The sequence below is a fragment of the Dermacentor variabilis genome, chromosome 9 (assembly GCF_050947875.1).
Source record: "Dermacentor variabilis isolate Ectoservices chromosome 9, ASM5094787v1, whole genome shotgun sequence".
Taxonomy (NCBI): Eukaryota; Metazoa; Arthropoda; class Arachnida; order Ixodida; family Ixodidae; genus Dermacentor; species Dermacentor variabilis.
In genome coordinates, this window is record NC_134576.1 from 94,731,213 (window position 1) to 94,748,308 (window position 17,096).

A 17,096-nucleotide genomic window follows, 5' to 3' on the forward strand; every position below is an offset into this window, starting at 1 on the left:
TTACGCAATGTTTGTTCTGTCAGGCTCCCTACTACTGGGAGCCCTCGTGGAACTTTTCCTTCGATCTTTTTTTTTCTTTTCTGTACCTCGAACAAATATGAAGTCCTCCACACACTTTTCTCCCGCGTTCTTTTCATCTGCCGCCTACCAGGGTGAGTAATCTGCCGCCTACCAGGGTGAGCAGAACATCTGCTTGCTTTCCTGCTACAGACATGCTGTCCTCTCTGTTTGTTGCCTTCCGCATCCTTCCGCCCTCCCCTTTCTTCCTATCCGTTCTCGTTCATTACTTTTTTTTTTTACCGTAGTCGTGCCACAAAGAGCGGCTCTCGCCGGCGCCGTGTGCACCCGGTTACGCGCGGGCTAACGGCTAATTCCTTCTGCCCGTTTTCCAATGAAAAAGTGAGCACGCGTCTGCACACTCTTCTTATCTTTCTCCCAACGCCTATCTATCCTTTGCTCCTGCAGAACGACGAGAGAGATGGCGGTGGACGGAAGTCGTACGAGAGGAGCGCCGGCGGCAGTGCGGTCGAAACGCCCGGTTCCCACACGATGCCGACCGCGATAAACAACGCGTCTCATCTTTACCCCCTCCTGCCCTTGCGTTTACACACACGCACACAAATACACAAGCCATTCGCTCGCGCAGCGTAGTCACTGAGCTCTTGGTCGCTGTGGCGTATACTAGTGCAGAAACTTTGCCCAAGAACCGAGTTCACGCAGCGTACGCGTTGGTGTGTGTGTGAGAGAGAGGGAGAAAGACACTAAGAGAGAGAGAGATAGACAGCTTGTGCGCGCGTTTTACTGAGAGCGCGCAGCACGCGGATGCGGGAAGACTGTAATCCCGCGTGTCCGGCTCTTCGCGAGCGGCTGCGCGCGTCTTTTGTGTTGCCGTTGCGTTCCGACTCGACGAATGATACAACCACCTGTGGATACATAGCTCGGCAGTGTGAGGAGGGTGGAGAGGGGAAAGAGAGAGAGGGTCGGGCGGCACCCGCATGGACCGTTGCGCCCTGGAGAAAAGTATACTGCCCCACATTTGCGGGGACTGTTTACTCGTGCCATACACGGCGCTCCTGCCCCCCCCCCCCCCAACTCCCGAACTGCGTGGATGCATAACGATGCCAAAAAGAAGGAACGCTTCCTACATTATGAATCGTCTTTGTAACAGTAGTGGAGTGCGCGCGCCTTCTTCGCTCGCGAACGTGGCGTCTCCGCGACGCCTCACCGCTAGCTAGTCGGCTTATCGGTATAGCAAGCTATAGCAACCCGACAAATCCGGATCGGCGGGTCGGCTTGTCGGTCTGAGAACCGGTCTCCGGGTTCGTGTAAAGCTAGCAAGTCGGGTCGAGCGAGCGTCGAAAGAGTTCGGTCGAGCCGTTTGCAAGGAGCGGGTCGACTCGGAACAACCCTCTCGGCGAGTTACATGCAAACGCAGTCGGTTTCGGGTTAGCTAGACTTCTGACTCGACCCTTTCGCGCCGAGTCGATCGCATGCAAATGCAGCACGACGTGTGCCGGAGAACCTAACTTGCTTTGAAAAAGCAGCAGTGCGTTATGATAATATAAAGGTTACCTTGCGTATACCTCACTGGAATATACAACTTTTTCGCGCGTTTCGTTTACCGAGCTGTGATAGTGATCTGTTAGTGCGTATCTGTGCTCACTTTCTTCCTCTTCCTCTACTTTCCTATCGCTGCGATGTTGCAGAGCGGAGGAGAATCCTACGCTCGTGTGCTCTTTTGCATAAAGTTTATTCCCCCTCTCTTCGCGACGAGTTCACGTAAAGTACAGAAGTGCGCACAGCTGGGCTGGCTGGTATATTGAGCAGCTGAGTAGCATGGTATTGAAGCGCAAGGACACGCACTAAGACCGAGCCACAACCAGCGCTAATGCAATTGCGCTAACAAGTTTCCCTAGTGCAACTTAAACGACGCTCGTGATACCTGCACGTGGAATTCGGTTCACGAAAAGTTTACTATGGTTATAGCGTTAGCGTACGAACAGTGCGTGGGTGGATTGGTTACAAAAGCCACGCCGTATAACCCACGGGTGACTGACACTTTTCTCCTTAACTAACCATTCATTACTAAGCTAGCCGCTGCTGAGGCCAAGTATGCAATGAATGCCAGGGGAATAGCGCAATTGCTCTTTTGGCGCTGTAAGGCTGGCAAGCGACGGCGCGGTCGATATAATATAAATGCAAATGCAGAACAACGTGTGTCGGAGAATCTAATTTGCTTTGAAAAAGCAACAGAACTTCATCATAATTATAAAAGTTCCCTTGCGCATACCTCACTGGAATATACACCTTCCTCGCACGTTTCTTTTACTGTGCTGTGCGGTGATAGTGCGTGACAGTGATTGTGTATTGTATCTGTGCTCCCTTTCTTTCTCTCTTTCCCTCTCTACGTTATATCACTTTACCTCCCCCTCCTCTCTCTCCCCAGTGTATTGTAACAAATTAGATCTTCCCCTATGGTGAGCCTCCATGCATTCCCCCCCCCTTCTGTTTCTCTCTCTTTGCAAGTTTCTTTAGTTATTTATATTTTTATTATTATGATTATTTTGCCAGTAATCTGTGATTGTCGCTTCGCATTTTACCGTCTCTACGTCGGTGGCCAGCTGTACGTGTTTGCACGGCCGCGACGGTGAAAGCTGAGGGCGTCGTCCAGCAACGCAGCCTGCGTGGAAGCCCTGACACTCTATGCCGCATACATAGCCTCCGAGATCGGGCTGAGCGCGCTGTCTTCAAGATAGCTCGCGTCGCCTGATTTCGGAGGTCATGCCATACGACCAGGGCGTTTCTGAGAACGTACACCTACGACGAATCGTTGCTGTATGAAAACAGCAAGTAAACACACCGCGCGTACATACGCATAGTGCGAGAAGTCGCTCATACTTCTTCGCTGTCTTTGATGTATCACTCAGATTGGCATACAGCTGCGCAAAATTTCCACGAATCACGAATCGATCCGTTTGCAAGTGCGATGAGCTCCGCCCACAATAACGCAGTACACCTGGCCTGCACCGATATGAGAGAGAACCGAGAGTCAGTTGGAGTCCGCTCACAGCATTGCTCTGCTAATTTAACTGCAAAGCTAACTTTTGAACTGAAAGCTCGTTGTTTCAAACTAAAATATTAATTTTGGCTGGGCACCGATATCAATATCGTCCATAAAATTTGCCAGGACGTTCCAGTTCGAACCTAAAGCCAGCGACACAAAAACAGATCTGCACTGAGAAGATAGCTTTAAACACGCAAATACATTTGACGCCAGGGAAATAAGCGAACCTAGTTGGCTGGCGCACCTATAAAAATTGTATGACGCTTTTAACGGCGATCCTGTGGGCGCTGTCATGTTTGATCACGAGGTGACGCCTCCATTGCGTGCCTCAGCTGCCTCTGTGTTTACAATAGACGTACCGTACATGACACCAGTGCGGCCCTGCAAACCTCCTGTTTCTATGGATATCGTAGACGGTGACTGCTTGGACGACACGCGAAGCTTTGGCTACAGCTTCAAATGACATACAAGCGCTGTTCAGAGCTCATTACGTTTTGTCCAAACGGCGCGAGCAGCGTATACGGTGCTTGCAATAAAAGCGGGGCTAAACATGTAAGACAAGCTATCCCAACTTTCCGCATATAAACTGAACCAGTATCAGTGTGTTTAGCTCTTCGTTCTTTATTTAGGAAATACGTCTAAGCAGAGGTTTGTCACGTTGCTGACTCGGGAAGGTTCCCCGGGCGGCCACTATATGTTTTTCTTTTTCTTCTACCTGATCGTTCGCGGGTGCCCCCATGCGCTGAGTTGCGATAAGTTTGTTCTTGCCAAGCGCAATAATCGTAACGTTGATGTTCTGTACGTTGCAATAGTTTGTAGCAAATACGTATTATCGTTAGGGGCTCGCTTACTGCGTGGACCGCTGCGAACCATTCGGCCTCGAAGATTAGCGTGCTGTCGGCGTAGTCGCCGTCACCCACGCTACGGCGCGTTTATTGAAGTGTGTGCTCCTTCACTTATTCCCGATACAATGGCGATAGAGTGGGCGTAAGTTTGCAAGTTGAGTGCAGATAACGTGCGCGAGAGTCACTATATGCGAAGAAGTGTCGCTACTCGCTTTGTCACCGTATAAACGAGCGGTATACTCACTTATGCAGGGGTTCCGGGGTTGAAGTCCTTTCCCCTCGGAGGTCAGCGCTACAACGCTGGCGGATGAGTGAATTTATTTTATCCACGAGGGAAGCATCGCGAAGTGCAGGCAACATAGGCAGTCCTTATGTGGCAGCCGTCCGTGAACTTGAACGCACAGATTCATTCCGTTCCTTAATTTGCCAGTCACAATTTTTGTAGCCAACTACTGCCCACGTCCTTGCATCTCTACTCGGTATTTCGCAGCGTAAATGGAGCACAGTGCGTTAGCGAAAACCCAGTTGCATTTCCGACACCAGATCGCACATAAGCAGGGTAGAAGTGGTCATGGTTTCGTATTCGTGCGCATTCGCTGAGGCAGCGTGGGGCGCGCCGCCGGAAGCGCCATCTCGTTTCTTTAGAGCAAACTGCTTCGCGAAAACCGTCAGTATACAACCTTTCTGCTGTCATTAATATAGCGCAGCAAGAATGTACACATATAAAATAAAAAAAATTCATACGAGAACTTTCACGAGGATTTTACAGCTGTTCGTTCTACACAATAAGTCATCATATGTTGGTTCAATTTTGGAGTTTACTACTTAAAAGCACCGGCACAAAGCCCGCATCGCTCCACCAATGCCATCATACGCAACAACCGTCATTGCCCTGGTTCGCACTGGGAGAATTGGCTCAATATTTGTTCAGCGCTTGAATAATTTGCAACATAGTAGAGTATTCTTGAAATGTTACCACTAATAACGTACACCTTTATATGGTAACATCTAAAAAGAATGAAGTTACAAGCAAAAAACTAGTTTTCAGCAAACATATTGATCTCATTCTCCGCATGTAAAACACTCGAGTAGTCTCACCATGTACTTGCTTCATTAATTCGTTGTCTGTGAAGGAATAAAAGTCACTAGGCTGCCAAGCCCAAACTTCTGAAAAATCAATCACTACTGGTTAACTTCGTATGTGCATTTAAATTTCGGAGCCCAACAAATTTGAAACATGTGAAGACTGCACACCTAAAAAAGCAATATTGAGACGCCAAGCTTACCAAGTTCAGCAAAAAGGACAGATGGCGTTGACCTGCTGACAAGCGCGAGGGCGAGCAAAGTAAACGCCCTACATTACGTTGCGTGCGATATTCAGAAGTTGACGCTCACGAAACGCCTTTGTTGTTGAAAGTCACTATGCGTATTACGCTACGTTCATTCAGCTTAACTAGGTGCCCTGCAGGCCAACCTTTGTCGCGGAATCACGGTGTTGTAATCTCAACTGGCGCTTCTTCCTTCATTATTTTAGTTTCGTTATACTCGTTCGCATGTACAACATTTCTGTTGGCATAAAATAATAAGCCTGATTCAAAAATGGGACCACTGGGAGTCGAACCCGCGGCACGTCTGGTTTTTCGCACATTAAATGAACACCAATAACGAATATCAAGCGGGCACTAAATGTGACGATAGATCAAGCTGTATTGGTCAATTATGCGCGCGTTATTACAAAACGGCCACTCTAATCATAGCAGGAGGCTTGGCAGGCGTGAAAAAAGCACTTAAAAACAAAGATAAAACGATAGACTGGTCGCGACGCCACCGTGAAGTTCACGCACCAGGGCTCGCCGTTACGTTAGGGATTTTGACAGCGTCTACTCGGGTGTTCACTGGAATTTTTATCCGTGAATAACGGCTACGATGCACTCTATAGGAACCGATGACACCTCCTAGAGTGTTTACAGATGTTAATCAGCGCCGAAACTATGCAAATGTCTTGGAATCCGTGACGTCCCACTGACGTACTAGCGCTAAAGCCATGCGCGAAAGTCGAAGGGGAAAGAAAGAGGGGGGGCGGCGAGGTTATCGGTCTTCATTTTCTCTTTCATTAATTATCCTTTTATCCGCCAAATGAAGCAAAATGAGGTTATAAAAAAAAGAGGGCCTTATCATTACCAGTCACAACAGGTGTGTCGTTCTTTAGTATCCGAAAGCTAGGGCGAAAATGTTATTCGACCGAGAAGGGAAATAAATGCGCTGAAAAATATTGAAACCTCGTGCGCGCCGTTTTTCGTCGGTTTATCGCTTCTATCTGAACGTCGCATCCTGCAAAGACCTCAAATGGATGTCGATATGGCCGTGACAAATAACCGCAGCAGTCAGTTTACTCGGAAGGCGCGGCGGCGCTGGCTGTTTCTTGCACTATAGGGTGAAGCGCACTATTGCCATTCTCGCGAAACGACGTCGAGTCTGTCGAAAAGACATAGGCGATAGGCAACCAGAAAGCCGCCCGCCGAGTGGCTGCAACCGTCGTTCTCACGCGAAAGACAGGATATATTGATGTCGTCGAGCGATAAAAAACCGGAAACGACACAAGAAGTGCGCGCCGAACTAACAGACGAAAAACCGACAAGGTCGCACGCCTTGGCGGTTTGCGCAGACGACAGTACCGGTCTCAAGTCTTGCACTGAACTGTCCATCAACTTCTGCTACTCTCAATGCTGCGAAAGTGTGTGCGTGCGCGTAGCAGAGAGAGAAAAATTATTGTGCAGGGTGATTGTCAATATAAGCGTATAGCCGAACCATCCTAGAAAGGTATTCGTTTTATTGAAGGACATTTCCGAGCACATGATAGATTTAGATAGATAGGTCAACGTTTACGTAGAAACGACCGTTAGTTTCTGTCCTGGCTTCCCCTTATTTCAGTTTGTATCGAAAAGGCGCAACTATTGCTAACGCGGGTCCTACTACTGCGGCGCTTACTTTTTCTTTCTTTTTTTTTTTTTTTGAGAACTGACACATTCCCTCTGCATCTAATCGTCGCCCCTCCCCACACACAAGCCCTCCCAAATACCAGGCTCAACGTGTCCGCCCTCCCACAAAGAATGCCGCCGCATGTACATTTATTTTCTCCGCACAATCGGCCAACCGCGTTCGAGCACTTTTTGTTTTTTTAACAGCGCGTTGCAAGAGGCAGGCCACACATTTTACGGACGGTCACCTCCAAGTTGCGCATCAAGTGAAACGTTAAAAAATATCGTACTAAAAGAAGTAAGTTCAGCATGGCTTTAAAATAAAATAAAGCAATGGTGCAAATACAGCGAACCACACACACACACACTCTCTCTCTGCTCTTCTACTGGCAGCGTTGCTAATCCTCTTCTCGTTACGCTGTAAATCGCTCAATAAATAACACCCTCTAACACAAAGAAACAACAGCGCTCTCAGTGGGGAGGGGGCACGAATGCACTCCAAGACAAAAAAAAAAAAAAGGCTTTGGGGGAGTCGGATGCGCTCCCTCACTTTTCGGGTCACCAGGAACGACGTGATAGGTGCAAAGAGTACGCGTCTACGTAGCACTGACAATAAGCGGCGAATCGTCTACAGCAACAGTGCGCCTGCCCCTACTAGTAACGTTTCCTTACGACTGCGATGGTTTTGTTTCAACTCCACAAAACATCATGCGTTATGTGGCGCACAGTTTACCAAGCCTACCTTTTTACCTGCAAGGGCAGCCGCGTTGCTATTGTAAACGCTTAGCTTACCAATACAGCTTCGCTTAGCAAAATAAGTATTTGGCGTCCCTCTCAAACAAGTGTATTATGTAAGCGAACACAACCTTATTGAGAAGAGGACGAATATAGCGCGGATTACAACAGCCGAACTGCTACAGCTAGTCGACTCGCGCGATATATACATGATGTCACAATAAAGGTATGGTGTTTGTCAGTGTTACATAACAAAAGACAGGGCACGGGTGTAATTATTGCAGCCAGAGACGACGCTATCCGGACGTGATCTTTTTTTCTTTTCCGAGCTCCCCGAAGGCCGCTTGTAACCGCGGACAGGGGAGCGCGTTCACACCCCTGTTGCGTGACTCGTCGATTTCAAGGCAGCGCTGCGGGTAATTGCAGCTAATACGCGAGTGCCGGGCGGCAGCCGAAAAATGGGCGCCGCATACCTTCCGCCCTATTACGTGTTTACCGCGGGCTACCGTTAGGGGGTTCCCATTCCTTGTACCGTACGTACAACAACTTCCTTTCTCTTCATTGCTTTCGTTTTTTTTTGCACGACTCGCTACTATACAGTATACGTCCACCACATCAGTGCGTATAAGTTTCTGAGCGTGACTGCGTACTCCGTCGGCGCGAAGTCCAGCGCAAGTGCTGGATGCCCTTAAATCCAGTGCTCGCTAGTCTCGAGTTTAAGCCCCGCGGCTCACGCACCCGCCGTCTTCTGTATTCGCCCAGCGACCCAGGCGTCTTCAACGCACCTCACCAGCTGTGGGACTACGGTGTCACGGCGCTTCGCTGTGCACACACAGCGTTCACTCTCTCCCTCTTTCTATTCCTCTTTCCCTTACCTCCGGTGTAGGGTAGCAAACCGGACGCTCGTCTGGTCGACCTCCCTGCCTTTCCTCTCGTCGCTTTCTCCCTCGCTGAGCGTGAATGTATAGTTGGCTTATTAACGTTCACGTTTTCACCAGCAGGGCAGAGTTTCAGGTTAGGAGTATGTAAAGCCCCTTCATCTGCTTACGCAACAGCGGCAGTAGTAGCGTGGAGTATGTACTGTTTTATTTTTGGCGAGCGACGTTTCATGTCTTTTTTTCTTAATTTCATAGGTGGCGGCATGACACGTTTGAGCAGGAAAAGTAAACAAAAATAAATGTAAGTATGTGCAGGCTTCATTGCGCATAGGGTGTCTGTGTGTGTGTGTATTTCAGCTTGATCTGGATCAGCAGTGCTAAGATAATGCGAGTCAGTGAACGTATTTTAACTATGACGGTATACTTGTACTCTGTGCGCACAAAAAAAAAGAAAGAAACTTGGCGGATACTAAACCAATTTTTCTCGAAAAAGCAAAACAAAGAAATAGGAAGAAAGAAAGAAGAAACATTTGGGCAGAGTTGACCTACGCGATGTTTCCGGAAACGTTGCTACCGAAGGTAGGAGAGGATGGACATACAAGCCTATTCCTCATTGGAAAACTTCAAATCAATTGGAAGACAATCAAATTATTTGCATCAGCTCCTTGGCAAACTTACCAAAAGTTTATAAGAGCAGCTGCTGGGCTGATTAGTCATTCTGTGCAATACGTGGCGTACAAGGTGACGACAGTAGCCTTCTTAAATAAATAAATAAATAATAATAATAATAAAGAGCAATCCGCTAGTCAGTCTGGTAAAGCTGAGAACTTTTGTTGCTTACGTGTTGACACGCTAGAAAAAAAAAAGAAAACATGCGATGGTCTGACCAGCAGTCAGGGCCACAGAATAAAAAAAAAAAAAAAAACGCGCAAGGGCGGAGATAACGGTATATCAAGACGGGGCCGCCTAGCACGACTCCTCAACAAGGAGGGAAGACAAGAACCACAAGTTGAAGGAATGCCGATGCTGAGGACAGCCGCGAGCCGCAACTATACCACGAGAGAGCACAAGTGTTGCAAGTTATGCAGATTCGACGGTTCGTGGGATACGTACGTACTTATGTACTTCCCGCCGCCCAATATCATATGCCACAGTTGTCTGATCTGGCCTGCGGGGTCCCAGCCAATTCCGGTGGCGCTGCGCCAATTTAGCGCTTCACGGTCCTTTGCTATTCGAGGAAGAGGCACCTAAAAGTGTTCTCATAACTTATTTAGGCGAGCAAGCATCGCAATCGCCAATATTTAGTTTAGTTTCTTCACGGATACGCACGTTGGAGAGAGTTGCGGACCTACGTAAACACAGACAAGAATGAAATGAGAAAAAACTCTTGCGGCAGTTCAGAAGGCCATAAAGTGACCCCCCTACATTACAAAGTCAGACCAGGGTGCGTAAACGCGGAGCTGGGGTGGCAAAGGTTATTAAAAGAATGCTGGAAGATTCGAGGTGCAAAGTTACGGGAGAAATGTAATGAAAGGAACATTACTTTTCTTAGGCATAAATGTTCGGCGGTTTCTTAGCGCTACGAACCGCAGAGGGGCCTACAACAGACCTCGCATTTGATAGTAAAAACGGCGCGAGGTCGCGGGATCGAATCCCGCCTACAGTGGCCGCATTTTCGACGGGGACGAAATGCGAAAACACGCGTGTGCTTTAGGTGCATGCACGTTAAAGAACCTCAGGTGGCCCAAATTTCCGGAATCCTCCCCCACTACGGCGTGCCTCATAATAAAATAAGATCGGGGTTTTAACCCGTAAAACCGCATAATTGAATGTTCTTTATATTGATACATGCATATTGCGTTGTGCGTTTCTTGTGGACGATGCACGCGGGCGCCCCGACGAACGCTCTCTGGCTCATGAGCTGTCGGCTGTACTGGCAAGCGTTGTAGTTATCCTTTGCAAATACTCTCCGTTTCTTAATCCTTCGTTCGCATAGCAATATGACAGTAAAAAGAACAAGTTAGACGGCACCAGCCACAACCTATTTCGATAGGGAATGCTCATAGAATGCCCCCATTCTCGTATCGGTCCCGGAGCCGAGTTCTGGAAACTGGCAACACTTGACAACCGAGTGTCATTGCAGAGGTCTCGACGACAGACCCAGCTTGTCCTTCCACCCTTCCTCCCACGTGGGTCTGTGGCCCAGCTCCGTGAATCTACGTTCAGCGCTTCGGACCAAACCGAGCGGCCAACCTGTTCTGTAGCAGACGATTTCCGAGCGTAGCAGACGGGCGGACACAACAGATCGGGCCGGCGAAGGTCGGTCCCCCTCGCGTTTTTACCTCGCCGGTTGCTCACATCGGCATGCGCTTTGTGAAGGTCAATGCTGACCGGCGAGCGGGAGGAAGGACAAAAGGGAGCGAGGTGGATGTGTGCGCCGGGAGTTCGCGATAACGTATGCACGAAAAAAAAAAAAAAAGAACGTTCGGAGTAGGGGAGAGAACCGCGAACCCCGCCGGCTATGGCGCCCCGTCTATCCTCCCTGCGTTTGTGCTTTCAGCTTTTCGTGGGCGTAGCGAATTTCGCACGCGTCGAGAATGACCAGTGACTCGGCTCCCCTTTTTTCGAAGGCTCGATCCGGCGAGAGAACTGCCTCGTTCGTATCCACGGCAGTGCTACAATGAACTTTTGGGACGCTGTCCTGGCGTGGCGACAGTGAAAGTTGCAAGCTAACTCATTGCAGCTCGAAAACGACACGTGCGAGAATGTCGCCGATTCTGGTACCAGGAAAAAATTAGGTACCGTGAAAGCCTTTTCTTGTCTGGTCACTGACCGTGACTCCTCCTTCGACGCGTTTAGCAATCCCATCTGCGCCTCTGGAACTCCAAGTAGCGTGACGCCTTCACATTTCTCTAGTCAACGCTGCGTTCAACTAAGATCACGTGATCGATGGTTTGTAGGAAAATATGGCCACATCCAGATTTCGTCTAAATTTGTCAGAAGGAAATGCTGGTAGCAGGAATTGGTGCGAAAACGGTAATTCAATTCGACAAACTTGTGTGACGAGTGAACGACATGCTTTCCCCATTTGTGCCGAAGCTAATTGCCGAAAGAAGTTAATCAATGTCGCAATAAGTAAGACTGAAACAAAATTGTCAGTTCACCCAACTAGGCGGGTACCACCCGCGTTATGTCATAGTTGCCACATTAATGCCGGGAGATGTTCACAATAACTTGATGTCACAAAAAGCGAATTATATGGATGGGCGTGGCAGGTGCTCTAAATGCACTTAGGTCGTTATGAACGGAAGCTAAGCGCAAGATAATCCTCCCCGAGCCTTTTTTTTTACACGTTAGAACACAAAAATGTGAGAGCTGCGAGCACTGACAATCATCCAAACACTTTTCTATCCTTCGAAGCGAGATTGCCTTATTGGTGTGATTCAGGCAAACCTTTTTATAGCACCCTCTTAGAAATTATTTCGGAAAAGATTATCCCAAGCCAAATTCAAAATAGACTAAGTGGAACCTGTTTGCAAGAGAAGCAGACTTTGACGGAGGTAGTTCAGTTTATGACTTCTTTGGCACTGAAATTTTACTTCTACAAGCCGCCCTTACCGAATTTGCTTTTCCGGGAAGGGCGTGTTTAGGACGATGTTTTCTGATAGCGCGCCAACACGCGAATAATCATCAGAGAGAACTTCCGTCTCTTCTGTCGTCTGGAGGACCGTGTTGATGAAAGGACGCCCAAACATTCACCATTAAACGACAGCTCGGCGCACAGTTTATATGGATTTGTCACCGACTATGTGTTTCCTTAAGCGTCCCAATACAACGAAGAAAATTCTTTTCCGTTTACTGCTAACGTCGAAAAATTCTGCGAAACACTTCTGGCCCTTGGGGCACGGGCGTAGCGAAATACGTGGCCCTCGTCAGAGGTTCAAAGCGCCCGCTTGCCAACTAATCGACAAGTATAGACATAGGCGCTAAGAATTTTTCGCCAATACTTTCGACATTTATGCATGTAAATGGTCCGTACAAGCGAGTCTTGCCTTTCGAGCGCAGTTGCCGCGTTTACCTCCGTCGCATTTCCCGCCCTGCTCAGCTTGTTCGTCTGCTCCGCGCCGCCGGAACAGACGGAGAGCGCGCGCGAAAGCAGACGACGCCTCTCCTCCGGCTCCAGCGTAAACTCCGAATGTCGCTAACGGTGCAAAACTTTTTCTCAACACTGAAACACATTCACAGCAATGAAGTCGTAGTCGTTACTCACCGGCTGCAATGGGTGAGGCAGTTGCGCTCCTGTAACCTCCGTCGACGTTCTCGTGCAACGAGCAGGGGACCGCTTACAAGGCAACAATGTGCGCTTGACGCTCACGACTGCGAGTTCGCCCGTTTCCGAAAAGATGGCCCTGCGCCCGGGAGCCATCGGGACCAATCAGCGCGAGCCGGCGCCCCTCGACCAGCCAATAGAAGCGCTCCGCGCGCAGGCGGCTTTTTTCGAGGAGGAGGGCGAGCGGACGGTCTCTCCCATTTTTGAATTCGGCTGGCTCTGCTCTGGCGTGGCCCTCTGTTCCCTCGCCTTGATCAGACGCGTTGATTCACGCTTCGTTTTTAGCTTTCAATCTTCCGAACCACGAAGAAGCATCTCTTTTCTTTGTTGTTCCATACTTTGAGCGTAGCAAAGTAAACCGAAGTCCTAGCTTGACGGTCAGACGCGTTGAATCATGCTTGTTCTTTGTTTGGCTATCAGTTTTCTGGGCGTACCGGGAGGTACGTATTCTCGCACAGGGGTTCGAAGCGCTCGGAGAAGCTACGAGGGCTCTGCCCTCCGAATGGCTTCATGAGGGGGACGCGCATGAACGCATCGCTGCTCTTCCGAAAAATTTATTACACTTTGGGAGTAAAAGAGATGTGTATTGTACTTTGAGACCGCAGCCCGAAATGCAGTGGTAAATGGAGTAATTTCCGCCGCCATAATGCAAGGAAAAAGAAAAGTAACACAGAGCGGTTGATCGCAAACATCATCGCTTTCGCTTTGAAGCAAAAATTAACCACTCACATCGAGGATAACTTGAGGGTGGGAAAATAAACGAATGCGTAAGTGTACAGGTGTGTGTTCCAAGCAGAAGACAATTAAGCAGTGAATAAGAATAAGGAAACAATCAGTTTCACATCATGACGCCTGGAGAGTGTATTCGCATCCATTGGGTCCTATTATGTCACTCGAGAGAAAAGTGAACAGGTTTTACGTTTCAGCGGTGCTAAACGTTTTCCAGGAAAGAGCGATATACCACGCATTGTTCCTTTATTGCAGCTTCAACTAATTCCGAATCGAAGACTAAGAAAGTGTTCACTTATCTCCGACCAAGAAAACTACCAAGAAAGCGTTCACTTATCCTACGGATCCCAGGATCCGATCCTGGAATCCGGCCACACAAAACACCGAGTATGCATGCAAAATACCTGCATGTTACGAAGTTAGGTAATTGGCTGTCGTCTTCGTAACTGACCGAAGCCCTGATCAATGCAATATGGATAACAAATTAAGCGTAATCTGGATGTTACCGGCATTTAACTCTGCTTCCTAACCTACCTCAGTGACTTATTTTCCACGCAAGCATAGCATTTCAATCGAGACAACAGTGCGAAAGTCTCAATGTTTTTATCGAGCAGAACCATAATGACAAAAAGAGAAAGCAGCCGATGCAACACACACACACACACAGCTGTCCGCACCTCTAACACTCAAGCTGGGAGTGAGCGCTAGTGAACGCATCACAAAACGACGTCGACGTTCACACGTCAGCCGAGCCGTGATGGTGCACGACAGACCGGCAAATCCTCCACACATCTGCGTGCAGAGAAACGCACGGGACATGCACATGCTATCCCGAGTGCTGACCGTATCTCCTACACTTCACAAAAGCGCCATCCCTGTATAGGCTATCTAGAGGCGGACTCCTTGGCCTGGGCCGGGGTATACAGTGTAGTGTGGGGAGCCCGTGGAGGAGGGTAGGGCAGAGAAGCAAAGAGATGGTGCGTCGGCTCGTTTCCGGCAGCCGATAATTCCTAGAAGCGCGGGCTTTCAAGCAGACAGGCGGTAATTATTTCGTCCCGCAAGAGCGAAGTCTTTCTGGACCGGCTGCGGCATCTCTTTCCGTTTGTACCGCAAGTTCTCGCGTACGATACCGACTTGACGAAGAAGGAGCGAGGGGCGATCAGAGGGCAGTGATGAAATTGAATAAGGATTTATTGAAGAGAAGGGTAGCTCGCGGTCTGCTTCGTTGTTGTTGCTGTTCTAAAGGGCAGGGCGTAAAAGGGTGGGGGAATTATATGCGTCTTTCTGTCCGTGACCACACAATGCGGTCTTCCGTGAGTGTCCTGTGCTGTCCCTTGTATATGTTTCCGACTGGTTTTGGAGCTGTGTAAAGTCAAAATAGACGTTTCCAGTACGATGTGCCGCTGTCACACTTGAAACAGGCTTCCGTGGTTGTTGCCGAGTCGTGTTCATGCAGGCTGTCGCTGAGCGCCACCTGTTTGGACTGTCGTGTGCGGGTACTTACAAAGGCACACGCTGCATCTTCTGCAGTGCTTTCAAGGCGGGGCCACGGGTAAACCGAGATAATTTCTGTCGACGCCCACAGAGCATTGGTTGAAAAAATATTGAATTGACAGCATCGCGAGAAGAGAAAAAATGTGGATGCCACGCCCTGTGGGAATCGGCTTCAGCGAGGCTTTCATTTGTGTTTGTGAAGAAAGCTGTTCGTATACTGAGCGATCATTTGGGCAAGTAGGGACCACGGACACATTTCTCAGGGAAATGCCTCGCTCAACAAAATTCGTTGCTTTCGATCATGCACGTACCAGCCTTGACGACGGAGGAAGGACCTCGATGGCTTGAAGGTGACTCTACGACGCAGCAACGCCGGTGGAATGGACGTCGGCATGACGGCACTACAATACCCACTGCAAAATGGAGCCGATGGAACGACCCGGTCGGCACGACGGTCATGCGGAGATGACGATAGCATGATTGACGACGATGTGATGACATGACGAGCGTGATTCAGTTGCTAGAATGAAGCCGATGGACGACGGCGGTGTGACGGAGCCAATTGTGGAGCATGAACGACGACTACGATATGACGACGATACGATGACACCGATCTGCACAGCACGACAGCAGACGACGGGCGGAAAGACACAACGGAGACGGAAAGGCACGACGTCTGCGTCGTGCCCTTCCGTCTTCTGCTTGCTGTCGCGCTGCGGGCATGGATTATCAACTAGCCCCGTCTCACGTTTCCCTAGGATGACGGTGCTAAAATGATGACAATGAAATGACGACAACGGCATCGCGACAATAGTATGAGCATGCTGTAATGTCGACGCGACGTGTATTACTACAACTGAATTGTGTAACGACGACGGCATGACGCCAATGATCGAGACGATCACGACGACTGCACGACGACGGCGCAATCACGACAATGGTATGACGACGACGATGCAATGGTGACGACGGCCTGACGACAATGGTACGACGAAGGGAATCGCGGAGCTGGAATGACAATGACGCATAGCTACAATAGGTATGGCGACGACGGCACGATGACGACATTTCTTTCAGTATGACCCACGTATTCAGCACGACAGCAGCAGCCGCGGAAATGTCGAAGGAAGGATTTTTTTCCCACGACGCATTCCGCGCTCGGCGCTCGTGGTCTCCGTCAGTTGCTCTGATTTTATTTCGGCGTCAGGATGGGGTGGGGGAGTGCGCAATTTTGAAAGGGGTTTGCAAAGCCCGTTTGTTACGTTTAAAATTATTTCGAAAGTGTTCAGGTAGTTAAGACGTCCTCTCACTGGCTGCACTTCAGTTTTACAGTGCACTGTCTGGCCGCCACACTTGTTGGAGATCTCTCAAAATACTATAGGCAAAAAACTATCCGAGTCGGTCCGCTATTCAATCGATTGAAGTTTACACGGCGCTTACAGTGAGGGAGATGAAGGCCGCCACCGAATCCCTGGCGGAAAGAAAAAGGAAAAAAAAAAACGAACACCTCACTAACTGGACACGTCACTAACGGCTGGTTGCCGGATACGGTTACAAATGCTGAGGCGTGTATGACCGGAAAGACTTCAGCAGCATGACGAACTACCTCAGCCATAGTAATCCCCAGTGGCGTAGCTAGGTCGTCTGGCACCCGGGGCCCATAGGTCTTCTGCCACCCCCCCCCCCCCCGGGTGTAGCCGGCGGAAAGAGGGGTGCCTTCAGACGTATATTACCCCCCCCCCCTATTAGCCCCTTGCACCCGGGGCCCACGGCCCCCCGGCCCCCCCCTGTTGCTACGCCACTGGTAATCCCTAGATCTTCCGATCCAACGTACTGATAACTTTAGTTCCATCATTAACTGTTGGGGGTCCTTCAAGCTAAAATGCGTCTAAAAATGTTTAAATGTGTTGCAGACGGCTTGGAAGTGCCCGAGGACCCTTGGTACGGTAAGTACTAAGTACTGGCCTGTTGGGGGTCCTTCAGGCTAAAATGTGTCTAAAAATGTTTAAATGTGTTGCAGACGGCTTGGAAATGCCCGAGGAC

At 49.3% G+C, this 17,096-nt stretch overlaps 1 protein-coding gene across 1 annotated transcript in view; it reads right to left on the minus strand.

Annotated features, from left to right (window-relative positions):
* Positions 1-12,880, minus strand: part of LOC142557158 (uncharacterized) — a 108,911-nt gene extending 96,031 nt beyond the window's left edge. Inside the window, exon 1 of the mRNA XM_075668816.1 lies at positions 12,771-12,880. The gene's annotated coding sequence lies outside the window, so the exon portion shown is untranslated. The remainder of the gene's footprint in view (positions 1-12,770) is intronic.
* Positions 12,881-17,096: the final 4,216 nt, after the last annotated feature.